Below are 27,464 nucleotides of genomic sequence, written 5' to 3' on the forward strand. Positions count from 1 at the left end.
TTTCAATAGAGATGACTGAAAGTCTCTTACTTCATTGAAGCTCCATTGCCTGCCCTGAAAGATGATGCTGTCTTGCTTGGTACTTAATTCTTGGTTGTAACCCCAGGTTCTTTGCCTACTATAATATGATATTACAGGCCCTCTGATTCTTTGTTGTACAAACTATAAGATCCTAGGTAATTCTGACTGTTGCTTTTTGATATTTGGCAGCTTACAGTAGTTTTTCACTGAGACTGTAGTTTTGGAGTTTTGCAACAACATTCTTTGGGATTTTCCTTGTGGGATATTTTACCAGAGGTGATCCATAGATTCTTTCCAAGAATATTTCTACCTCATTTCAAGAATATTGGGGCAATTTTCCTTAATGATCTCTTGTAGAATGCTATCCGGGCTCTTTTTTTTGGTCATTACCTTAAGGTAGGATAATAATCTTTAAATTGTCTCTTCTGGATCTATTTTTCAGATCAGCTATTTTTCCAATGAGGTGTTTCAAATTTTCTTCCATTTTTTCATTATTTTTTGATTAGTTTGATTGATTCTTACTGCCTCACAACGTCATTAGCTTCCATTGCCCTGCTCTAGTTTTTAATGTATGATTTTCTTCAGTTAGCTTTTGTATCTCTTTTCCCATTTGGTTAATTCTATTGTATTCTTCAAAGAACTTTTTTTTTTCTTTCCTGTTCTAAGCTATTGACACTCTCATGCATACTTCTCATTTCCTTTCTACTTTTTTTTTCTTTTCTCTTTCTTATTTGCCTTTAAAAGTTTGTTTTTTGTTTTTTTTTTTTTGTTTTTTTTTATGAGGACTTCCAAGAAGCCCCTTTGGGTTTGAGACCAATTCATATTACTCTGAGATTTCCTCTGTGGACATTCTGTCCTGGTCTGAGTTTATGTTTTGGTCTGCCCTGTCACCATAGTAGCTTTTTAAGATCAAGGTCCTTTTCTGTCTCTTGCTCATTGTCTTTCCTTTTCTTTTGATGTTTCCTTTTTAGTTTGTTTTTTTTTAAACTTTTAAGGTTGAACTCTGCTTCTAAGGCAAAGGAGGCACTATCCCAAGCTTTCTGTGCAGCTCTGAGCCTTGGCTTTGAGAACAGGGATCCCTTGTGTTTGCAGGGGTAGCTTTGCCTATTCTTTTTGGGAAATAGCCTGATAGCCTGGTTTCCTAGAGTTTCCTTCTGAGCTGAAATGAGAAGCCGCTCCACTGATCTACTACTCTACTGAGCCAGGACTGAGGGTTTTAGTTGCTAATTTGCTGAGATAGCTTTCCCACAATCTATCTGAGCTGGGCTGCACACCCTTTTTGTCCCAGTGAGACTGACTTTTCTTGAAGCTTTTTCAGACTATCTTGAGCTAGAGAGGGGCTTCATTCCATCAAACTCTGTTCAGAGGCTTAGTTTGATGTGGTTTTTAAGGAAAACAGGGAGAGTTTGAACAGTTTCCTGACTTTACTCTCCCAGGAGTCAAGGCACAATATTCAATGACTATAAAAATCTAGTGTTTGACAAACCCAAAGACTCTGGCTTCTGGGATAAGAACTCTGTATTTGACAAAAATTATTGGGAAAATTGGAAATGAATATGCAGAAAGGAAGCATTGACCCACACCAAGCACTCTATACCAAGATAAGTGGATTAATGATTTAAAAGTCATACTATAAGCAAATTAGAAGAACAAAGAATAGTCCACCTCTCAGATCTGTGAAGAAAGAAGGAATCTGTGGCCAAAGAATAACTAGAGTATATTATGGAATACAAAATGGATAATTTTGATTATAGTAAATTAAAAAGGTTTTGAAAAAACAAAACCAGTACAGATAAGATTAGAAGGCAAGCAATAAAGTAGGAAAAAAATTCACATGCAAGAATTCTGACAAAGGAATCATTTCTAAAATATATAAAGAATTGACTCAAATTTATAAATATATAATTCAATCTCCAATTGATACATGGTCAAAGGATATGAACAATTTTCAGATGAAGAAATCAAAACAATTTATAGTCACATGAAAAAATGCTCTAAATCATTATTGATCAGAGAAATACAAATTAAGACAACTCTGAGGTACCACTACATACTTCTCATTTTGGCTAAGATGACAGGAAAAAATAATAAGAAATGTTGGAGGGGGTGTAGGAAAACTACTATCCTAATGCATTGTTGGTAGAATTGTGAACTGCTTTAATCATTCTGGAGAGTAGTCTGAAACAAGGGCTATCAAATTGTGCCTACCTTTGACCCAGCAGTGCCACTACTGGGTCTATATCCCAAGTAAATCATAAAGGAAGAAAAAGGACACACACACACACACACACACACACACACACACACACGTGCAAAAGTGTTTGTGGCAGCTCTTTTTGTGGTAGCAAACAATTGGAAAAGGAATAGATACCCATCAATTTCTACAGGGGTTCTCAAACTATGGCCCATGGGCCAGATGCAGCAGGCTGAGGACGTTTATGCAGCCCACCAAGTTATGGCAAATGGGCTGAGGGGCGGAGACAGAGTATGAGTTTTTGTTTTTACTATAGTCCGGCCTTCCCACAGTCTGAGGGACAGTGAACTGGCCCCCTATTTTAAAAAGTTTGAGGACCGCTGGATTAGGGAATAGTTGAACAAGTTGTACATGAAGATGATGGCATATTATTGTTCTATAAAATTCCAAAATTCCATATTGTTTTATAGAATTCCAAGGGAATTAATGACTTTTGTTTTTCCAGATGAACTTTGTTATTATTTTTTCTATCTCTAGAAATTAATTTTTTAGACATTTGATTGGTATGGCACTAAATAAGTAGATTAATTTAGATAGCATTGTCATTTTTATTATAATAACTCAGTCTACCCATGAGCATTTGGTATTTTTCCATTTGATTAGATCTGACTTTATTTGTGTGGACAGTGTTTTATAATTGTGTTCCTGACTTTGGCTTATCAGGTACACTCCCAAATATTTTATATTATCTACAATTATTTTTAATACAATTCTCTTTGCATCACTTGCTGCTGGACTTTGTTGGTAATATATAAATATGCTGATGATTTATGTGTATAATATCCAGGCTAGCTTTCTGGAGGGCCTTCCAGATGGGCCTTAATCTCAGCAGGATAGTCACCACAAAGACAGTCAGGAATAGAGTCTATAGTCTTTATTCTCACAGTCTGTCTCCTTCACAGTCTGTCCTAGTGTGATGCCTTCAGTCTGTTCACTCTGACTGACTGGCTCTGTTCCCAGTCCTCTCAGCCTTGAATACCCTGTTACAATTATATCATTACAGAAGGCTAAATATGTGTGAAGTAGAGAACCATACATCACCATACTAAGTACTAAGTATATGTGAACTAGAGAACCATCATCTCATCAATCACATTGAGTTAACACCTTGTTGTAAGTATCCTTGTCCTATTCCTCTACATATATGGATTTTTTTTGCTGCAGCTAAAACATAATAGATTCTAACAATAGCCTTTTACCTTTAATCGCTATGTATTAATCTGTTTTAAATGTATTTCTTATAAACAACATATTTTAGGATTTTAATTTAGTCTGCCATCTGCTTCTTTTTTATGGGAGAATTCATCCCATTTACATTCACAGTTAAGATTACTAACTCTTTATTTCCTGTCATCTTATTTTCCCCAAGTACAACTTTTCTCCTTCTTTTCCTCCTTGCTCTCTTCCTCAGTATTTTGTTTCTTACCACAACTTCCCTCAAACAGCCCTTCCTTTTTAAAATTCCTCCCCTTTTCTTATCCTTTTCACCTTCTATTTTTGCTCTCCTTTCTATTAGCTCTGCTTTTCCTTTCCCATTTCCTCTCCTACTTCCCTGTATGAGACAAATTTCACTATGAGATAAACATGTCTGATATTCTCTCTCTTTGAGCCAAATCTGATGACAGTAAAGTTCACACAATTCTAATCTCCCCCCTACTTCCCTCAATTGTAATAAGCCTTTTTTGCCTCTCCATGAAATTCAAATTTACTCATTTTACCTACCCTTTCCTCTTCCTCCATTACAATTCCTTTCCACCTCTAGTTTCTATTTTGTATCCTCACAATAAAATCAACTTATATCTATACCCTCTAAGCATATCTATATCAGAGATACAAGATCAAGAGTTCAACATATCATACCTTCCTACATAGTGAAGTAAGTTTTTTGAATATTAAAAGAAAGTTATTTTTTTCTTTCCTTCTTAGCTTTTTATACTTTTCTTGAATTTTATATTTTAAAATCAAATTTTTTTCTATTCAGCTCTGGTCTTTTCTTCAGAAATCAGTGAAATCCACCTATTTCATTAAATGTCCATCTTTTTCACTGAATGTTAATGTTTAATTTTGCTAGATAGTTGATTCTTAGCTGCAAATCAAGTTCCTTTATCCTTTTGAACATCATTTTCCAGGTCCTTCAATCCTTTATAGTGGAAGTTGCTAGGTCCTGGGTAATGCTATTGTGGCTCCTCAATATTTGAATTATATCTTTCTAAATGCTTATAATATTTTCTCCTTGATCTGATAATCAGAAATTTAGCTACAATATTCCTTGGAGTTTTCATTTTGGAGTATTTTTAGGTAGTTATTGGTGAATTCTTTCATTGGCTATTTCCCTGGTTCTTTGACATCAGGGTAGTTTTCTTTGATGATTTACTGAAAGGTATTGACTAGGCTTTTTTTTTTTTTTAATTTTGATTTTCAGGAAATTCAATAATTCTTAGATTGTCTCTCTTAGATCTATTTTCTAGGTCAGTTGTTTTTCCAATGAGATATTTTACATTTCATTCTTTTTCATTTTTTGTTGTTTTGTTTGATTGATACTTGGTGTTTCATCAAGTCATTCACTTCCATTTTTCCAATTCTAATTGTAAATGATTTTCTTCAGTTACCTTTTTATCTCCTTTTGCATTTGGCCAATTGAACTTTTAAATGAGGTGTTTTATTCATTGAATTATTTTTTCCATTTCACTAATTATATTTTTAAGGAGTTGTTTTCTTCAGACAATTTCTGTGTTACTTTTCCAAATTCTCCTGTAAAGCTCTCATTTTCTTTCCCTATTTTTTCTACTAACTTTCTTTTAAGAAGCTTTTTGAATTCTCCCTAGATAGCCTTTTGAGTTGGAGGCTTCATCTGAAGGTATTCTGTCTATATTGTCCTCAATGTTTGAAGTTTACTCTTCCTTGATTCCATAATAACTATCTAATACTATCTACATAATAACTAAAAGAGCCAGAGCTCTTTTCGCTTTTTTGATCATTTTTAAAGATTGAAGTCTACTTCTAGGGCAAAGAGGAGATTATTCCAAGCTTCCTCTGTGGGAACAGGGGTTTTGCATTGCCCAGCAGCTGGTGGTACTGCCAACTTTCTGTCCATGTGGAGTGCATGTGGCCAAGTCCTGTTTGTTGGGCTAGAGTTCAGGAAGTCACTATTTGCCTTCTGTAGTTGTGTGAGCTAGTTTGCTGATCCATTGGCTTCTGAAGCAGTACAGAGTAGCCAATGCTGCTATATTTTGGCTAAGATGTTCCCACTGGATTCTCTGCACTGACCCTCTCTGCCCTAAGCCTCCTTGCACTGCACCTGTGCCACACAAAGACCCTTCTGCCTAATTGATGTTGAAGTCTTTCCAAGATATTTTCCACTGGAAATATATTACACTCCAAATATTTGTGTGTTCTGGAGCTCCAAAGTCCATTTGGAGGCTTGTTCTGCTGTTGATTTTGAGGAAAGCCAGGAAGAGCTCACACAATGTTCTGTCTACTCTCAACCATCTTGACTCTGCCTCTATTGAATCTTTTTTTTTTAAGTTTGAATTTATCTGAGATAATAATTATTACTTCTGCTTTCTTCTAATAAAATTTACTTGATTTTATTTACATATTCTAACCTATTGAACCTGAATATGCTTTAATACTAAAAGTGACTTATGATGTCATTGATTGATGACAAATCATTCCATTCAAAAGGATAATTCCAATTATATACATGCATAGATACTTTATTGAGTTAGCTTTAATTGACTTCATTTTGTGAGACAGATCCTCTGACAGTCTGACAGCAGTCCTATACCTAAAACTTTTCCAGTTTAAGAGATTTGTCCTTAGCAAATAGATTTTATTAGCATAACTATCCAGAACTCTTTCTATATCATAATAAGGCATCAAAGTAGCCCAAAATAAGTTGCAAACATTAAAAAAAATTAAAAGGATTATCCTTGAATCTTCAAGGCCTTTCCTGAAAAGTATAATGTTGACTTCTATGATCCATTTCCATCACATAGTAGATTGTAAGTTCCTTGAAGACACTTACATTTAATTTTTCTGTCTTTATATCCCCAATAATTAGATAGTGTCCAACATAACTAAACATTTAATTCTTGTCTAATTGAATTGACCTACTTTTTTATGTTTGCCCAACCAAATGGGTATATCATCAAATAAAGACTTGTAATTTACTAGCTATTATTTATAAGTGAACCCTGCATTCGACATTATCCCAATGTGCCCAATTGGAATTATTCTCTGTTTCTTTAATGTAGATAGAAATTCAAGGAAGAGAATTATGGGGTAAGAATCATAATGTAGAGATCAACATTTACAGCTGATTCAACATTATATGCTCTTTGCTTTCCAATTATCCTCCTATCTCTCATAAACACTGAATAGCTCATGAGAGAAAAGTCTGATTTCTCAATGATTTGGTTCATTGCCAATCACTTCTAAAGAGTTTCATATAATTATGGGATGTATAAATTTCATTATTGTAATGACCTCAATTAGCTATAAGTGTGAAATTTAGGTTTGCTTTAGTCTTTGCATGGGTTATGTTAAAAATGCACTAAGAAGCATTCTTGCTTTCAAAAAGGGATTTCTAATTTAGGCCTCAGTTTCTTCATCTGCAAAATGGGATTTAGATCAGCTCTCTAAGGTACAGTTTTCAGACATTTGTCCTTTTGTTATACAAATCTGTAATCAAATAAATAAATCTTTATGGAAAATGTACATAATAGTGCTATAAATGAAAGAAATAAATGAAAGAAATACTGCAGAGTAGTAGAATTTGATTGTTAACAATCACTGCCATCACTAAGATCCCTTTCAATTCCAAATATGTATGATTCTGACCAAACTAGATTGTAACAATGGAGTGAAAATGGAAGTTCAAACTCATTTAGTCTAAATCTTTCATTTTACAGATAAGGAAATTGAAGCCCAGAGAAGTTACCCATGATCACACAAGTAACAAGCCAAGAGTAAGGGTTTGACTCAACATTTCGATCCCAAATTCAATACTCGTGTCCTTCAGCCACTTCTCCATGGAACCAGGGTTCCCCTGTAATCTCCATTCTTCTTAGAATTTGGATGCCAGCCACCCTTCCCAAAAGATCTGGGATTAAATAACACTATTGTCCTTGCTATTCAGTAAACAAGACAGTAGATATACTAATTGGAACTTTCTCTGACTGTCTTCCATGACCAAAGTGGTTTCCTTCTTCATCTCCATCTCCTGGCCTTCCTGGCTTCCTTCAAAATTCAGCAAAATCCCATTTTTTAGAAGAACCTTTCCCAATTCCTCCTAATTCTACTATACTTCTTCAATTGATTACTACCAACTTGTACTATACATTGTTGTTAGAATATTGGATCCAAAATTAGACCTTGAATCCCAGAGAAGGAACTGCAGTTTACATTTATGATTTCTTTATAACTAAGTGCTTATCAGAATGTTGACACATTATAAGACATATATTAAATATTTATTAACTTTAATTTAAATTCCAGCATAAACAAATACCTAGATCATTTTAAGCTTTACTGAAAATCATGTGCTAGAAATGAAGGAATTCACCATAACTTTCTGTTTTCCTCCCCTCCAATTCATTGTTTCTCAAATACCGACAGCATCTGAGATAATAGAGAATTAGAAAGCCATGTAGAATTTTGAAATTACTTGGGAATTTCCACATAGTCTATAAACTTTCATCAAACCTTGATTAGAATTTATCCACAATTGTGCTGAACTTGACTTTTCAATAATGCCATGATTCAAACAATCCCAATAGCCTTGATATTGAAAATGCCAACTGCATCAGGAAAGAACTATGGAGATTGAATGTGGATCAAAGCTTAGTATTGTCACCTTTTTTGTTGTTTTTTTCTTTCTCTCATGTATTTTCCCTTTTTCTTGAACAACATAACAAACATGGAAATATGTTTAAAAGGATTGCACATAATTAACTATCAGATTGTTGATTCTCTAAGAAGAGGTAAGGAAGCAAGGGAGAAAAATTGTGAACACAAAGTCTTACAAAAATAAATGTTGAAAACTATCTTTATATGTATTTTGAAGAATAAAATACTATTTAGAAAAACAAAGAAATTTCTAATAGGGAATTAATAAAAGGGTTGAAACACCCAGAACATTACCATCTAAGCCAATAATAAATTGCACAGTAATTGGTTAATATGTAAATTTTCCAAGAAGTCATCTGTTTATCACCCTCTCATTGAGTTACCTATTTCCTTATTATTTTGGAGAGAAGAAGCCAGTATCTCTGTTACTTTAGCCTAAATCAAGATGAATGTGTACTTATTTCTATTTTGTGAACTTGTAAATGGAGATACAGGAAGACAGAAAACTTACTTTAGGCTTTAACTTTTTTTGATGCACCTTGAAAAATTTTGGGCATTTTCATTGACAGTCAACCAAACAATATTTTCCTTCCTTCCCCTGGTTTTTCTGGCTTCCTTCTAATTAATATATGTTGATTTTGCCTCCTTAATATCTTTTACATATACTCCTACCTCGTCTAACACTGTCACCAATTTGTGCCAATCTAATCATTTAACACTTGATTACTGCAATAGGTTGCTGATGAATCTGCCTGCCATAAATCTCTTTCCATGATAGTTCATCCTCTACTTGAATAACAAAGTGAACTTACTAAAGTATAGGTCTGATCATGTCCCTCCTAGCCTGCTCAGTAACCAATAGTGTCTCCCTATCATCTCCAGGATCAATACAAAATCCTATCTCTTCATAAAATGTTCCCCCTCCCCATCAAGGCTTCTAACCTCCACTTTTCCCCATGTGACACTGGCCTCCTTACTCTTGCTCAAACACAATCCTCCATTTTTTGACTCAGGGTATTTTTTCATGACTAAAATGCTCTCCCTTCTCATCTCCACCCATGGATTTCTTGACTTCCTTCAAGTTCCAGAAAAAAAGGAAGGCTTTCCTGATCTCTCTTAATAAATGTCTTCCCTTCATTGATTATTTCCAATTTACCCTGACTCTATCTTACTTATACATTGTTATTTACATTCTGTCTCTGCCATTAATTCCTTGAGTTTATTGATAATAAGACTTTTGTCTTTCTTCATATCCTCAATGCTTAGCACAGTACCTGGTATTAATTAAATAGTTTTGGACTGACTGATTTTAAAATAATAGTTCTAGACAATTCCCTGCATTTCTTGCTTTTGTCTGAGTCCTAAGAAATAAAATAAAATAAATTACAAAAGTGGAAATCAAGCTCCCTGAAAGCATGGCTTAATTCCTAGATAGACATAGTCATGTTTATGCATAGCTACATAGAACATGTTTTATCAGAACATTGTGACCTAATATAAATTTTCTAGAAGCACATATGATTTATTTCCAAAGATCTGAATGTAGTTTTAACCACATAAGAAAGCAATTTAATCTTGATCTTTTATGGTGAAGGCTTGTTCCATTAATTTCAATCCTTGAAGTTTGGATTTCATTTACTCCTCCTTCTCAGTAACCAAACCTTGATTGATTTCCCAGAATTTATTCCAACCTCTAGGCAAGTTAAGTGTTGATTTATAAGGTGTGAGACTACCAGTCAATGCAGTCTCCTGAACTTTATTTATTTATGATATCCAGGAGAGACTTACCCTTTTAGATACATGAGTTTGAAAACTAGGACTCTTTTACCTTCCTGGAATAAAAATATGATTATTAATTATCATTCTAAATAATGGAAATGGGATAATAGTTCATTATTAATGTGATGCCTAGAGAAGAAGCATGGAATGGTATATAGAGAGCTACTTAGTGTCAGGAAGACTTAGATTCAAATCCTGCCTGTGACACATAATGACTGGCCTTAGTAATTGATTCACAGAACCTTTTATTTTACTTGGCTTCTTTCTTAGGCTATAGATTGCAGGAAAGTTGCTGATCTTCATTAATATAGGGAATCTCCTTAATTGAAATTCTCTGCAGGTTGGGACCCCAAACTACAAACTTCTTCCCTTTGAAAAATCTTAAGTTTTCTGAAATTATTAATTATTTTAAACATTGTCCTGTTCATCTCCACCCTGAAATTTGATCTACAATACAAAAAATCTAGAAGGGAAAGGACCAATCAAAAACTGCTTTCTTCTTTCTTTCATTCTAACAGTGCAGACTAATACTTAATGTCCAGCTCTAATTTAGTTCATCAAACTGTTTAGACACTGTAATAACTTAGAGGATTTAATCAGCCATTTCTGAATGTGTGTCCTGGTACTGGACAGGAGATTAGTCATAATTGCCAGTTAGAAAGACATTTGTATTTAGATAGACGAGTTATTTTGTTTTTCCTTTTCTACCTCCTCTCCCTCTATTAAGGCAGAATTATTTCTACAATAATCATTTAGATAAAGAATAAAATTATTCTTTTTATTGATTTATTTGTTTTTTATCAGGCTATCTTAAAGGTTTTTATCTAAACCATAAGCTAATTTATTATCTCATTCTATTACAGGAAAAATTATATTGGGGGAATAAAGTTCATGTACATAGGCAAAAGACAGTAGGACGATAGATTTTTTGAGGTGGAAGGGACAATGGAAGTTAAGAAATTCAACATCCCCATTTTACAGATAAAGGTCCAAAAAGGTGAAATCACTTATGCAATGTCACACAGTTGTAAACAGGGAAGTCAGGATTTAAACCCAGGACTCCAACTTTTAATCAAATATTTTTTTTTTTTACTTTTTCTCACTAGACTCAGGATAGTGGGTGTTAACTCCGATCTGGCAGATCTTGGAAAAGATCACCTTATAATAAATGTATAATATCCTAGAGGTCAAAGATCAGCAACACAAAGTTGATTGGATAAAAATCAGGTGAAGTATGCATAGGCACAAAGAATCTAGTAGCCATATTAGGTCTACCAGGTGAAGTACTAGGTCCAATCAATATAAAAGGAATAAAATGAGCAGTGCAAACCAAGTAGGAGACATCAGAAATAAATTATGGTTCCAGAACAAGGACCATTTGCTCTCTGCCCAGCACAGAGACTACTTGACTACCGCATATATAGATTGACAAGGCCCTACTTGTGTCTTTTTTTAAGTCAGAAAGACCTCCAAAAATGCTCTCATCAGCTAGAGAGCAACATTAAAGGTGATAACTAAGCTTATGATAATTAATAAAATCATAATGGTAATAGCACTATACCTACCTCTCTACTTGAGATACTCAGGAAAGTAAGATCCCAACTCTAGTACTTCTCAGCAATTGGGTTTGAAAATTTCCTTGCCTTATAACTATTCTGGCTGTGTTATTATTATTGGTGGGACTACTTTACCTTAATTTCTTTTTTTTATTAAAGCTTTTAATCTTCAAAACATATCTATAAGTAATTTTCAACATTCACTCTTGCAAAACCTTGTGTTTCCATTTTTTTCTCTCTCCCTTCCTTGCTTCCCACCTCCCCTAGACAAGTAATCCAATCTATGTTAAACATGTGCAATTTTTCTATACATATTCCACAATTATGCTACACAAGAAAAAACAGATCAAAGAGGAAACAAATGAGAAAAAAACAAAATGCAAGCAAATTACAACAAAAAAAAAATGAAAATACTATGTTGTTATCCACACTCAGTTCCCACAGTCCTCTCTCTGGGTGTAGATGGCTCTCTATCACAAGACCAGTGGAACTAGATTGAATCATTTTATCAATGAAAGAAGCCATGTCCATTACAAATGATTATCATATAATCTTGCTGTTGCTGTGTACAATGTTCTTCTGGTACTACTCACTTCACTTAGCATTAGTTCATATAAGTGTCTCCAGGTCTCTCTGAAATCATCCTGCTGATAGTTTCTTTTAGAACAATAATATTCCATTCATTCATATACCATAACTTGTTCAACCACTCTCCAAATGATGGGCATCCACTCAGTGCCTAGTTCCTTGCCACTACAAAGAACTACTTGTTCCTCAATACAAAGGGCTGCTACAAACCATTTTGTACATGTGAATCCTTTTCCCTTTTTAATGATCTCTTTGGGATATAAGACCAGTAGAAAGAAACACTACTGGATCAAAGGGTATGCATAGTTTGGTAACTCTTTAGACATAGTTGTAGATTGCTCTCTAGAATGGTTGGATCATTTCACAACTCCACCAACAATGTATTAATGTCCCAGTTTTTTCACATTGTTTTCAACATTTATCATTATCTTTTCCTGTCATTTTAACTAATCTGAGAAGTGTATAGTGGTACATCAGAATTGTCTTAATTTACATTTCTCTGATCAATAGTGATTTAGAGCATTTTTTTCATATTACTAGAAATAGCTTTAATTTTTTTTGTCTGGAAATTGCCTGTTTATAGCTTTTGAATATTTATCAATTGGAGAATATCTTGTATTCTTATAAATTTGAGCCAATTTTCTATATATTTTAGAAATGATGCCTTTATCAGAACCCTTGGGTTTTACCTTCTTTTTCAGCTGAGTTCAATACATATTCATTAAGAATCTATTAGGTGCAACCTATATTCTAGGAATATAGAAATAAAAAAAAAAACAGCACCTGTGTGGAGGAATTTAAGTTTCATTTGAGGGAACTTCAACATGTTCACAAGTAAATATAAAATAATGAATAGTAAATAAAAAATATGAAATAATTTATTTTTTTAATTTTTTATTAATTTTATAATTATAATTTTTGACAGTACATATGCATGGGTAATTTTTTTTTGCAATATTATCCCTTGTACTCACTTCTGTTCCAAATTTTCCCCTCCTTCCCCTATCCCCTCTCCTAGATGACAGGCAATCCCATACATGTTAAATGTGTTATAGTATATCTTAGATACAATATATGTGTGCAGAACCAAATTTCTTGTTGCACAGGAAGAATTGGATTCAGAAAGTAAAAGTAACCTGGGAAGAAAGACAATAGTGCAAACAGTTTACACTCAATTCCCAGTGTTCCTTCTCTGCGTATAGTTGATTTGGTCCATCATTGATCAACTGGAACTGAATTAGATCTTCTCTATGTTGAAAATATCCACTTCCATCAGAATATATCTTCAGAATATTGTTGTTGAAGTGTATAATGATCTCCTGGTTCTGCTCTTTTCACTCAGCATAAGTTCATTTAAGTCTCTCCAAGCCTCTCTGTATTCATCCTGCTGGTCATTTCTTACAGAGCAATAATATTCCATAACATTCATATACCATAGTTTACCCAACCATTCTCCAATTGATGGGCATCCATTCATCTTCCAGCTTCTAGTCACTATGAAAAGGGCTGCCACAAACATTTTGGCACATACAGGTCCCTTTCCCTTCTTTAGTAATGACATAATTTCTAACTGAGGGATCAAGAAAGAGATCATGCTAGAGATGACACCTGACTTGTTCTTAGAAGGAAGCCTGTATTTCTACAAGGTAGAAGTAAGGAGAAAGCATATTTTGTTTTTGTTTTTGTTTTTTAAAGGAGGTGCTGCTCTTGCAAAGGCCTGGAGAGAAGGAAGACGATGCAATTTCATGTCTTACGACCATGTGGTACCCTTCATACACTCTGGGAAATCAACATATACTCACCCATCCAACACTTCATAGCCAAAGTGTATGAACTAATTGCATTGAGAAGATGTGAAATCCTACTGCCATCAACACTGACACTGACTCATCACAGTCATGGCTTCTCCTGAAGTTATGGTACTGTTGTGTGCTCATATGATACTTAAATTAAAGGCCTTCTCCCCTGCACAGACTTTCTGTCTGCTACCATATTTGATCATTATCATAATTGATCATTATCAATTTGCTTGCTTCTTTGGAAGATTGTGATAGAGAAGGCCAAAAGAAATATCATAATATAAAGGTTCATGGCCTCATTCATCTAATGACCTTTCCAATGGCATTATTATCATCCCTCACATCCTCATTTGCTTAAACTAAGTACTATAATCAATAGCTATATTCCCTGTCCTATTGTCTGATTCCCTGATCTATATCATTTAGAGTCATTCTCAGTTGAGAGTTGAAACTCTCAGTTCTATATTCTCATCCCTCATCAATTAGTCTATATTATTCACCAGGCCCAATTTTCTGTCTTCTTCTTTTACTGTGCTTTCTGAAATCATCATTAAAAATTCCTTTTACTATTAGCCAGCCAGGGAATAAATATTTATTGTCTTCTAAATACCAGGCAATGAACTAAGCACAGGAAATGAAAAGAAAAGTAAAAGACAGTCTCTTTGCTCAAATTGCTCACAATCTCAGAACTGTCCTCATATTTGTTCCATTTTATTGTGCTCACAGAAGCCTGGTTTTCTCTAAGACACCTCATATTTGCCATAGACGGATAGCATAATATATCTCAGTGCTGGTTCGTTCTTCTCATACTCTTTTTACTGCCACTTCTAGTCCCTTCCTCTACTATCAGCACCGTAATATTTGCATGTAATGATATAGATAGGTAAAGAGGTTCTTTAAGATTTACTACATTCATGTATTTAAATCCCTAGAGAGGAGGTTTGTCTTTTCCTGTAACTTATCTCTCTCCCCTCATTCCGTCTCTGTCTCTCTGTCTCTGTCTCTGCCTCTCTCTCTCTCTCTCTCTCTCTCTCTCTCTCTCTCTCTCTCTCTCTCTCTGTCTCTCTCTCTCTCTCTCTCTGTCTCTCTCTCTCTCTCTCTCGCTCTCTCTCGCTCTCGCTCTCGCTCTCTCTCTCTCTCTCTCTGTCTCTCTGTCTCTCTGTCTCTCTCTCTCTCTGTCTCTCTCTCTCTCTCTCTCTCTCTCTCTCTCTCTCTCGCTCTCGCTCTCTCTCTCTCTCTGTCTCTCTGTCTCTCTCTCTCTGTCTCTCTCTCTCTGTCTCTCTCTTTCATTCTCTCTCTCTCTCTCTCTCTCTCTCTCTCTCTCTGTCTCTCTCTCTGTCTCTGTCTCTCTGTTTCTCTCTTGCATTCTCTCTCTCTCTCTCTCTCTCTCTCTCTCTCTCTCTCTCTCTCTTTCATTCTCTCTCTCTCTCCTTCTTCTTCTTCTTGTCTCTTCATTTCTGTCTATTTCTTTCTCTTGTTTATCCACAAATGTATGACCATTCACTTTCCCAAACTTCTCTATTTTTGTCAAGGGCTCCATTAACCTTCCAGTTATATAGGTTTGCAAACTAGATGTTGTGCTCAACTACCATTTGTTTAAACCTCACATATCCAAGCAGTTATCCAACAATGCCATTTTTACACCCCAAATATCTCTCACATCTGTACCCTTCTTTCTTTTTATAAACCTACCATTTCAGTTCAAACCTTGTCTTCTTTGACCTGGATCATTAAAGTAGTCTTTTTACCACCTTGTCTGTCTCCACTCAAAAACATCCCACATGCAGCTGCTAATGAGTTTTTCTTAACCAATCTGATCATGTACCTAATGAAGAAATGAATGCAAGATATATTTATTAAGTTCAGGGATACAAATTCGATCAGATATAAAATTTTCTGTTTTTTTTTAAGCTTCCACAACTTGGCCCAAATTTGTCTTTTCAAGTTTATACATTATTCCACTTTTTATATTACTGTTGGTCAGCCAATGGGGTCTTTTTCCTGTTCCTCATTCTTTATAAGCAATCTCTGTCTCTCTGGCTTTGCATTGATCATTCACAGTTCCTCAAATGCACTCCCTCTTTATGCCTCTTAGAATTCCTTTTTTTCAATCAAAACTTATTTATTGCAAATAATATATTTTTCATGGGATTTTTCCTGATTTGTTCAGCTGTTAGCATCTCCCCCAACGATATTAACTTTTGTATTTGTGTGAATATATATGTATATACATAAACACAAAAATAGACATACATAATCAAAAATAAAAAAAATCCCCTACCTTCCCAACATGCAATGATTGAATTGCTATATTCATTGGAGAATTTCCTATGCTATTGACATTACTAGTCCAGTCCAGATCCTTATACTGAGCAGTAGTTTACACTTAGTGGATGCTTACTAAATATTGGTTAAATTTAGGGTCACCCAACTACTAATTCAAGATTTACAACACATTTTCTTGACAACCACCTTCTACTATACAAATCCTATGATCGTTATTTTACTGATGGAAAATCTGAGGCACAAATGATTTTACAGGCTCCATTAGGAAGAAAGTACTAGAGTAAGGATTCTCACTCTTCTCTCTCCTGAATCAGAAAAGCCAATCAACCTATAACATGGCACTCTCTGCCTCCTATATTAGAGCATGTATCAGGATGCTAGGAGAGTGATGCTCAATGGAACCTTTCTTTTATGGGAATCAAGGATTTATAAGTTGAGAAAATTTAAATGACTAAAGAGAACTCCAGGCATTACTGAAACAAGTAGCCAGAAAAAAAAAAGTGTGGTTAATATGTTAGCTAGAAGGAAAGGGGACAAAAATCTGTCAGTCACATAATTTCAATATTAATTCTTGTCCCTTATTCATTCTAAGTAAAATTCCTATTTGATTGATTTAGTTTTTCTAGCAACATTTCCTGCTAAGAGATATTTCACATTTTAAATTATTTGGTTGACTTTCTGATAAAAAGTTACCATATTTGTCACAAATCAATTTTTCCAAGACTTTGTCAGCCCGGAACCACTAATCCAATCCAAAATAGCAAGTATTTATTACATGTTTTTTATATTCAAGGAGCTCTGCTAGACTCTGAGTATACAAATACAAAAGAAAAACAGTTATTCCTCTCAGGGAGTTCATATTCTACATTAAGATTCAAGTCCTGAAGTGCTTTAATATCATACTTCAAAATGTAAATGAGCTAACACAAATCTTGAGACCTTTTTTTCTGACCATTGACTTACCTCATCAATTTTTCCCCTCTCAACTTGAATATCAAACTTGAAATGTTTCATATACTATATCAATAATAAATATCATATTTCTTGTAACTTTACTTCATATATTCATCAATATTTTATTAAGGAAATTGTCAATGAGCAATTTCAAAAATACAAAGTAAACTTTTTTTTTCAACTGTAGAGAATTTAGTTCCTGAGGATATAATAAAAAGTAACACTTGTTTAGAAAGAACAAACTAAATTATTTCTCCTTTCTGCCAAGATCAGTGGACTTTATTTTATTGAACTAAATTATAGGATGCAATAACATGTGGGAGGCCTTCTCCCTAAAATGTTATTGATGTGATTTTTAAGAAGTTATTTTTTTTATAATTGTGCACTTAGTCCAGTATTCTCATAAACAAAAAACATGCTAGAAAGAAATACATTTTATTATTGAAATGAATAGCATGAACTAAATAAAGAATAGTGTTTTAAACACTGTACTCTCCAATTATCTTCTCTAAGAATAAATGACTAGAGGACATGTGTGTCTGGTCTCCACACTTGAATTAAGAAAAGAAGAGCCTGTCTTCTAAGTCTTGAAAAAAAATGATAGACCTACCAGAAAGGGGGCTCTCTAAAAAAGTTGCTTTAAAAAAAAAAAAGCTGTGAGAATTTCCTAAATCTTATGAAAAAGAAAAATAAGGAAGTGTTAAGCAGATATTAAAAATCACATGGTGGATTAATATCAGTCACCTTGAAGAGGCTCACTGAGAGCACATTACAGTTAGCACTTTTAAGCATATAGTTCTATGTTTTTGTTAAGCATTTAAAATTTTCATTTGAAATATTTTTGTGCCAAATTTTGTTTGTCAGGTGGACTGATGAATCACTCGTACTTTGTATGACCTGTGTTTTTCTCTACTTTACTTTCACATTGTTCATCCCCTACCAATTTATATATTTGTTGGCACCTCCCCTATACTGGAATGGGATCTAAAAGAGAGAAAACTCCAGTTAAGCATCTTTTTTTTCAGCTAATTCTTTAGTAGCTCCCATGAAACCTTTAATGAAACCATACTAAAGATTCATGTCCTCAAGTTCCCTTATTCTCCAAGGTACAAAGCTCCTAAAAGACAAGTAGACAAACAACAAAAATTGATAAATCACTCACAACAGTGATAACAAATATCAGGTTATTCAATAACAATTTACCATTTACATTATAGATATATAGTGCTCACACACAACTGAGATGGCATCATTCATTTCCTGTTTATCCACGAATGGATGGTCATCCCTAAACATAATTATGTAATTTATTTAATCTCTCCAGTCTTTCTTTGCCCTTCTTCCTCCATTGAAGGTGTCCACAATCTGTTTCTAGATCCCTTATGTCCTCCTGACCTTATCCTCTTCACTGGAAAGAATCAGATATTAGTTATTTCTACTTATTGATTAATTGATCAACTCTACTTAAATGGTAATGAATTTTAAAAAGATATGTGTTCTCAGCTGGGGATTTACATTTTTATTCCTTCATTTACAAGTTTGAAATGCAAAGCTTTTATTCCCTCTTTAGAAAAATTTCAAACACCAGCAAGCAGGTGGGGGGATTTTAGTTCTGGCAGGACTCCCCTAAAATAATATTATTAAGTCAGGGAGAAATCCGATTTTGTCCTTTTGGATTGGGGAAGGAAAGGACAGATGCCTCCCTGAGGCTGTCTCTTTGACTTACCCTTCTGGGTCTGAGAATACAACAGACTCTTTAACCACTTCTCTTTGACTCATTAATCTCTGCCTGGAAATTTCTAGATGGGGATATTTTGTGTTTGATGTGAATTTTTTTTGTAGTTATTGAGAGTCTGGTTATATAAACCCCACTTTCTGAAGCCTAGAAACTCAACCCTGAATTGCATGTAATTTTTTTCTACCTCTCATTATGTTGATCCTAAGAAAGGATCCTAAGAAAGAATGTGCCTTTGTTAAAGAGAAATTCTATATAACTTGACATTATGCCAATAAGAATAATCCAAATGTAGAGTAAAAGAATGATCAGCTCAAAGTTGGATGTATACTGATGCTATCTAAATCAACTTATCAGCTTATTTTATATATAAAGACACTGAAACTCTTAAAACTCATGTCCTATCCAAAGTCTCACAGGTGGCAAGTAGTAAAGCCAAGATTCAAATCTAGATCCCCTGACTTCAGATACATCTCTCATTCCCCTATATCATGCCATTTCTTTTCTGCATAATTTCACCAGTAAGGAATTACCTTCATAGCATTATTCAACTTCTTACTGCCATTTTTTGCTTATTTTGACTTTCACCAAGATAAAAGTCCTTCTTTAGTTTTAATAAAATTCATACAAATGTAATTTGGCCTTTCCAGACTCCCACATTCCTATTTACTTGGTTGATGGGAAAATGGGGTCTATCTCTGCCCCTTTAACCATAACCAAGATCTGCCTGCCATTTTTTGTGTGCTCATTGCCTTACCAAATATTGGGGAATCGGAGCATAAATAATTATAATGCGTGCTTTCTACCTTTCATCTGAGAAATTCCACTGAATTAATTTAGATGACCAAACTCCAGCCCTTTGCAACATTTATTCATTTAACAAATGTTTCCTGATTATTTATGATGTGCCCCTGCAGTGTGGGCAGATAGAGAAATGTGTGTATGTTCCCTTAGTGAATAATTGGCTTGATTAGATAAGTAAATAAGGCATACATAGAAAAAAAAAATAAAGAGGAGAAAATTGTACCATAAAATGTCAAGGAAACATTGCAACTGGGCCTGTTCATCCACTAGCACTGGTCCAAAAACGACTCTGCCTAAACTCAGCTAAATCTTTGGATAGAAATAATAAAGACAGGACAAATAAATACAGATTTTCCCCTCCCTATGGCTTTATTTTCCTTCATCTATCATATACAAATCTGGCAACTCCATTTTTTTTAAGGAAAGAAAGCTCCCTATCCTGCCATCATTGCAATTTATTCCAGATTGTATTGTATCCTGATTTTTAACTATAAACCAAAAAGTGATTTCATCTGTATGTAAATGTGAAATTTTAGTGTGCTCATTTAAGAATGATTGACTTGCAAGAGAATAATACAAGCAGAAAATGTAAAAATGAGCAAGACACCAAGTTGGAGTCAGAAACTGAGATGAAACTGAATACCTCAAAGTTATTAAGTTCATGGAAATGAAAAGACTGAAAAGATACCTAGGGATACTGTGGAGTGCTAAGTGACCAGTCCAGTGAATTTGTTCAGGAGGGCAGAACATATCTAAAGAAGAGACATTTGATAATAAAGTCCTTCAAGAAACCACAAGGAAAGAAACTGCTTGAGAAGAATTTGTGCTACTCATATATATCGAAGCACAGAGGTTTCTTAAAGGTCATTGAATCTAATTATTTTTTCTTTTTATTTTTTTGTAGGTTATACATGTACATTCATTTTTTACATATTTGCATATGAGTCAGATTTGGAAAGACAAATCAGAACAAAAGAGAAAAATAATGAGAGAAAAAAGAAAGAAGAAAGATGGAAATCATGTGGATTGATCCATAGTCAGTCTCCATAGATCTTTCTCTGGATGCACATGATATTTTCCATCCAAAATTTATTGGAATTGCCTTGGATCATTGAACTACAAAGAAAGAAGTTTATCATAGTTGATCATCACATAATCTTGTTGTTACTGTGTACAATGTTTCCTGTCTAATTCTCTTTTTATAGAGAAAATTCTCTTTCTCTTTCTACTCACTGTTTCTTTGTCTCTTTGTCTAATATATATATATATATGTGTGTGTGTGTATGTGTGTGTATTATGTAAGTATGTATCTGTGATTGTATGCATGCTTATTCATATACATTTATGTAAAAGAAGATTGGAATTAATGAGATTTAAAAGGAGCAATCATATTTCAATATTTATTTAATCCAACTATTACCTCAATCAATAAACATCTATTAAGCCTACTAGGTGCCAGCCACAACGTCTGGCCCTCAGAAATACAATGACAAAGTGACTGTGTGCCTGAATTCATGGAATTTACTTTCTCTTGAGGGAGACAATGTTTATATGCTTATCCTAATTCCCTGACTTGGGGAAGAACTGCCTGAAATGCAGAGTAGACTTAAAGGAATGAGGTAGATGACTTGAGAACAAAGACCTTAAGAGTGTGTTCATATGTTTTGTTGTCATTCAGTTATTTCAATAATGGCTACCTCTCCATGAGCCTACTTTAGGTTTCCTTGACAAAGATACTGGAAGGTTTGCGATTTCCTTCTCCAGATCTTTTTATAGAAGAAGAAACTGAGGCATGGTTAAATAACTTACCCAATGTCACACAGCTAGTGAATATCTGAGTCTGTTTGCAATATATGTAATGTAAATACAAAGTAATTTGCAGTCACCAAAATTAGTAAGCTACAGCAAATAGTAAAAACTGCCTACTAAACCAGGTAAATTTATTCTCCATTCCAATGGTAATAGCATACCCTGATGAAATAAGGTATCTTTTAAAATTGGATAATAGCAGCTGGCAATTTCTATTTGATCTTTCTTGAGTTGCTATTGATAGATAGGTAAAATCATCAAAGAGATAAGGATTTCTGGTTCCTAACATTTTTATTTTAGTAAGAGCTAACAATTATTTCATTCAAGTGGCAATTATAATTTGAGCAGTTTTTACAGTCTCATTTGCCTGGATCTAGCTTTACAAAGTACCATAAAAAACAGAGATTAAAGGACCCTACTTTATCAATAGCCTGTGCTGGGTTTTCTCTGTGAAGATTGACAAATCTGTTTCATAAAAGTTTTTGTACCCCCCCAAATAGGATCATAGATCACAATTTTGATAGAATTTGAGATCTGTTATCCTGACAAGAAGCTGCTGAGAAACTAGCAGCACAACTTAAAGGCCTAGGGGGGAAATATAAAGATGTAATGACAGAGGGATAGAGTGACCAGAAAGATTGAACAGAAATAATCCAACAAGACTTTTCAAGGGTTTCTTTGGGATCAAATTGGGGAGTAGGATTATAACTAGGTTGTAAAGGTTATTCATGGGAAATAACATGAAGAATCAAAGCAAAATGCTAAATAGAAGAATTTGAGATTTTTTTTTACATTGGTATTGTAGGCTATTCCAGACAAAACTTACACAAAAGATAAAGGTCTTACTGGGAAATTAGTAATGGTCATCTTTGCAGCTAGAAAATCAAGGATGTTTCCTTTCTTTTAAATGATTTGCTTCCTTTATTTCCAAGGGACATGTTAGAGATGGATTTTTCATACTAGTGAGCTGTGAAATTTCCTCTACAAACTTAATTTCTTGATAAAATGTAACCCTGCCATATGAAGTTTATTGATAATTATGTCTATATATGGTGAATTATACCAACAATGAGATGATCATCAAGGTGATGAACTACATCTAAACCTAGCAGAACTCTTAGGCCAAGACTGCTGAAAAAGAGTTTATTAAAAAAAAAAAAAAAAGGATTTGTGTATGAGGTATTAAAAAAAACACAGAACACAATAGGAAAAGAAACCCAAAATTAACCATTTGTTGGTATTATGAGTTAGACAGACTGTCCATTTCTAGTAAAAGAAATCAATTATCTAAAGACACTAATTATTTTCTATGAACCATGGATGAGTAGGAAAATGGAAGTACAGTACAACCTAAAAAGATTGAAAAAAAGCTCTCCTATCTTCAATATTTCATTACTCTTAGTGACTTCATAGAAAATGAGCAATCTTTTTCCTTTTTGTGTGGAAACCCAAATATAAATCAAACTCTACTGTTTCCAGAAAAAAAAAGTATATGTGGGTGGGGCATAAGTAAAAAAAAAAAAAAAAAGTACGTTTAGGTGGGAAGGCTCAAGGTTAAACCCAGATAATACAACAAATTTAGAAAATGAGGCTAAAAGATGTTGACTTTCTTAACATCACAGTAATAGAAAGCCAGATCCAGGATCTGAACCCAGAATTGCTTTCTTTGTTTTATTCCAAATCATATTATTACATAATCCATTTATGGTTATTATATCACTTCAAAATACGTAATTAAGTAAATGATAGTGTAAGCAGTGTTTCATTTCAATAATTCATCAAATATTATAAACCTACTTTATATAGACCACTTTGCTATATACTAGAAGACAATATAGAAAAGACTTATTGTCTATCTTCATGTAGTTTGCAATTCAATAAAATTACCTAATCCATGCATATAAAATCATAATGTAAAAGAATACATAAGTTTATACAAATACAAAGTATAAAATCCAAGGTAAATATTTTGAAAACTAAATATTATACTAGAGACCAGGCCTAGTTCTGAGCAAAATAGTGGTGGGTAAAGTTTACCTTATAATGGCTAAAGATTTCCCAACCTCCCTTCTCTATTCCTATCCTTTTTTCTATCCCATCCCTGTAACTCTAGCATTCTGATGGAGTCTCAGAATGTCAGGGTTACATTCTTTCATCAGCCAATCAAGTGTAGATCCCATAATCATTCTATGTAATACAGAGTATATTAAAATAAAGATAAACATTTATATAAGCATTTATATCACTAAGATACAAATGACTGGTAAGGTTTAATATTTATATTACATTTTAATAGAAGTTTTGAGACAAAAATAAAGAAATTAGATGAGAAGAGTTCTACTTCTTTACATTCTATAGACTGTGAATCATTCTCTAATTAGGCATGGTTAGTAGAGAAGATAATTTCAACCAAGGGCCATTAATATTCAGTCACCCTTTGTAGTATAAATAGTATCTTGATAAATGATAGTTCTGACAAATGTTTATAAGTAACATTAATGAGAATCAATCAGGTCGTTAAAAATTAAAACAATATTTATTAAGCATTAGCTGTGTATGCTGGAGCAATTGCAAAGATAAAAAAAAAAAATCTACATCCTCTGTCTTCAAGGAGCTTATTATCTAGCAAGGGAGATAATATGATCTAAAATAACATTTGAGTCCAAAAAGAAAGTAAAAAATGATTGCTGCAGAAATTCAGATGATAGAGTGAGCACTTCTTGCTGGAAGATCAAAAGGTTTCATAGAACTGAACAGCATTTGATTGAGGTTGAAAACTATGTAAATATTTTATGTTTATATGTACATCTGTATGTATATGTGCACATATACATTTCTCTATGTATGCGTATTTATATATATACATATATATTAGTGAATATAAATGACATTTCTTATAGTCATAAGAGTAAGAATTGAAAAGAAGTTAAGAGATACTTAATCCATTAATTTTAATCCTATATTAAATAAGAAGTACCTGAAGCCCAGGGACATGAAGAGATTTGCCAAATTCCTAGAAGAAAATAAACAATAAAACTGCATTTGAATCCATATTGTTCCAAAAACCTGAATTCTGCCACTTCAGTATATATAATTAAAGTATCATCCCAAGAGGATGTTATTATTTTTCATTTTGAAATTTACCTGTGTGGTAAAAAATGTTTGAAGAATTTTATTACATTTTGTACTTTGGACATAGTGGACACTTTAAAATATCAACTTGAAATTATTATTAATATTTCTGGAGTATTTTTAGTTGTCAAGGGCAGAAATTGCATGTTTTGTTATTCATTGTGAATATTCTGAATTCTTGTTGAATACAACCATTTATTTAACAGTTAAAATGGGCCAAGCCCTAAGTGCCAGGAATAGAGGTTAAAAACGGACAATCCTTATTAAGGAGCTTCCATTATTTGGGAAGACATTACACATACATAAAAAATGTATAAAAAGTTAGTACACAGTCATTGGTGGAAGAAATAACAACTGAGATAATTGGTTTTGCCCAGATGTAGGAGATAGCACTGCTGCTGAACCTTGGTGGAGATTAGGGAATTCCCAAAGGAACAAAGAGAAGGCATTGAATTCCAGCTATTGTCAAAAATCTTTGTAAAGGAGCAGAAATGGAAACTACAAACCAGTCTGGTTAGAATGTAGAATTAGTGAAAGGTAATAATGTACCATAAGGCAACCTGAAGTCAGATTGTGAAGGGTTTTACATGACAAGCTGAAGAGTTTACTTTTTTTTTTTCCTAGAAAGCAACAAAAAGACAATGGAGCTATTTAAACAGAGTAGCTACATAGTCAAAATATTAATTTAGCAACTGCATAGAGAATAAACTGAAGAGGGGAAAGTTGAAAGGAGGTTATTATAATAATCCAAGTGAGAGATGATGGGAGCTTAAATAAGATTGGTGAAAATATGAATGGAGAGAAGGATGTTAGAGATACTTTGGTGACAGAATTACCCAGCTTTAACGATCATTCAAATTAGGAGGAAGAATGATAACATCATTTAGCAATGTTAACACTTAGAAAAGTTATGTTAGAGTTTAAAATATAATTTTTCATTCAACAAATATTTACTGTATTTAATATATATGTGACATTGTATCAGTTACTATGAAAGAAAAAGATATATAAAATCTTATCCTGGTCTTCAAGGAGCTATCCCTCAAGAAAAGAAGAAAAACACAGGAAGAAATGCAAATACATATAACTTAAAGTACTGGAAGCTGAATAAGAGTACATAAATGAAATTATTTCAGAGAAGTGCATGGGTTCTTTAGACACTTCTATTGGACTTTTACCAAAAAAGAGAACTAATTTGAAGGTGTAAAATCCTATCAGGGATACAATAACTGAGGGATCAAATCACTTAAGAGTGAACCAGGGAAGGTTCTTAAATTTCAAAAGCAGAAGGGGAAAATATCATATGCTAACAGGACTTGTAGACCACTCAAGTGAAATGGAGACTCTAGAAGCAAGTGAAGACCAAGACAAAGGGAAATAGAAAGTAACATTTATCAGAGACATGGAGAAAGGGAGTAACTAGATCGCCATGGCTTCCCAATGAAGAAGGAGCAGCTCCCCAAAGAGATATCAATCTGAAAACAGTCTGAGATTTTCTCTGCAGCTGGAATCTAATTTAGGGAAATAATACAAATTGTGATCACGATGTTGAACATCTATTACAGGGAGGGTACTCAGTGGAAGAGGCTCTCTATTGTTTAGGTAAAGGCTTGAAATCAATGGCTGTCACTAATGAAGAAGAAATTAGAGCAATAATTAGGAGTTACTTTGCCCAACTTTATGCCAATAAATTCTATAACTTAAATGAAATGAAAGAATACCTTCAAAAATATAGCTTGCCCAGATTAACAGAAGAAGTAAATTGATTAAACAGTCCTATCTTAGAAAAAGAAATAGAACAAGCTATTAATCAACTCCCTTAAAAAAATCCCCAGGACTAGATAGATTTACATGTGAATTCTACCAAACATTTAAAGAAAAATTAACTCCAGTGCTATATAAACTATTTGAAAAAATAGGGATTGAAGGAGTCCTATCAAATTATTTTTATGACACAGACATGGTACTGATACCTAAACCAAGTAGATGAAAACAGAGAAAGAAAATTATAGCCCAATCACCCTAATGAATATTGATGCTAAAATCTTAAATAAAATGTTAGCAAAAAGATTACAGAAACCATGCCCAGGATAATACACTTTGACCACGGAGGATTTTTACCAGGAATGCAGGGATGGTTCAATTAGGAAAACTATTAGCATAATTGACTTTATCAATAACCAAATTAACAAAAATCATATGATCATCTCAATAGATGCAGAAAAAGCACTTGATAAAATCCAACATCCATTCCTAATAAAAAAAAAAATACCTGAGAGGATAGGAATAAATGTACTGTTTTTTTTTAAATAGTCAGGAGCATCTATTTAAAACCATCAGTAAGCATCATATGTAATGGGGATAAGCTGGAACCATTCCTAGTAAAATCAGGAGAAAAACAAGGTTGCTTACTATAATCATTATTATTGAATATTGTATTAGAAATGCTAGCCTCATCAATAAGAGTTGAGAAAGAGATTAAAGGGATTAGAGTAGGTAATGAGGAAACCAAATTATTACTCTTTGCAGATGATATGATGGTATACTTAGAGAACCCCAGAGACTCTACTAAAAAGCTATCAGAAATAATTCACAACTTAAGCAAAGTTGCAGTTTACAAAGTAAATCCATATAAATCCTCAGAATTTTTAAACATCACCAACAAAATCCAACAGCAAGAGATACAAAGAGAAATTCCATTCAAAATAACTATTGAAAGCATAAAATATTTGGGAATCTATCTACCAAAGGAAAGTCAGGAATTATATGAGCAAAATTATAAAACACAAATAAAGTCAGATTTAAATAATTGGAAACATATTAATTGCTCTTGGATAGGCCAAGCGAATATAATGAAGATGACAATACTACCTAGACTAATCTATTTACTTAATGCT

The sequence above is a fragment of the Sminthopsis crassicaudata genome, chromosome 2 (assembly GCF_048593235.1).
Source record: "Sminthopsis crassicaudata isolate SCR6 chromosome 2, ASM4859323v1, whole genome shotgun sequence".
Classification (NCBI taxonomy): Eukaryota; Metazoa; Chordata; class Mammalia; order Dasyuromorphia; family Dasyuridae; genus Sminthopsis; species Sminthopsis crassicaudata.